Here is a 1,269-nt window from a genome sequence, read left to right as displayed (position 1 = left end):
GTACTCATCCTGACTTATGGAACTGTAACCCCTTTATACAACTACTTAATAATAACAAATTTTAAAAAAGAGAGAGTTAAAAAAATACAGGCTGGACATGTTCAAGTGGTAGAGTGCCAGCTCTGAGTAAGTAAACTAAAGGATTGCAAGGTCCCTGAGTTTGAGCCTTAGTACCAGGGGGAAAAAAGGAAGAAGGGATCAAAACAAAGTCAGAAAGAGAGGTAAGGGCTCCATCGTGTTGAGCCTTGTGAAGAGTCTGAAAGTTACTGGACTGTATCTTATTTACTTGGGAGGCTGAGAATGGAAAGATCATGGTTCAAGGCCAGCCTGGGCACAAAAGTTTGGGAGACCCCCTTCTTAACCCATAACTAGGCACAGTAGGATGTGATTGCCAGTCTAAGCTACATGGGAGGCTGAAATTGGAGGATTGTGGCTCTAGGCCAGCCTGAGCAGAAAAGTTCAAAGACTCTATCTCAGTGTAGGGTATAGCGAAGCTAGACACAGAGGGAGGGGGGGGAGAGGGAGAGGGGAGGCTCCTGTCACCCAAACAATTACAAAAAGCCTAAAATCAGCAGATCAAGGTCCAGATGCCTATGTAGGCAGGAAGCAAGATTTTATCTAAAAAGCAACTAGCAAAAGCAGGTCTGGAGGTATGACTCAGCAGTAGAGAGCTACTTACTAGCAAACACAAATGCCAGAACTGCCAAAAAATAAAAATAAAGGAACTTACAGGAGATAGACACAATAAGAAGCCAGTAGAAAGATGAGGAAGTTCTCTTATGGTTGCTTCTCTTTTCTCTGCATGTTAAGAATTTAAGATTACTAGCTGAGGATGGGGGTGGTGGTATTGCTGTTTGTGGAGAGACAGGATATGAAATCATTTCAGAGTAGAAGAGAGAATTTAGAAGGTACACTGAGTGGAACTGGGCAGTGCTGAGCCTACCTGTGATTTGTGATTATCATTTCAAAGTGAGATCAGTCAGCACAGTTATTTATCACCATCCATGTTGCTTAGAAAGTCTTGCTGGGTACTAGTAGCTCATACCTATAATCCTAGCTAATCAGGAGGCTGAGATCTGAGGATTGAGATTTGGAGCCAGTCTAGGCAAAAAAGTCCATGAGACCCTTATCTCCAATTAACTACCAGAAAACTAGAAGTGGCACTGTGGCTCAAAGTGGTAGAGCTCTAGCCTTGAACTGCAAAAGCTCAGAGATGGTGCCCAGGCCCTGAGTTCAAGACCCACCATTCACACACACACACATGCATAC

This window comes from Dipodomys ordii, unplaced genomic scaffold (genome assembly GCF_000151885.1).
Source record: "Dipodomys ordii isolate 6190 unplaced genomic scaffold, Dord_2.0 Scaffold19, whole genome shotgun sequence".
NCBI classification, from domain to species: Eukaryota; Metazoa; Chordata; class Mammalia; order Rodentia; family Heteromyidae; genus Dipodomys; species Dipodomys ordii.
This window is presented reverse-complemented; position numbering follows the sequence as displayed.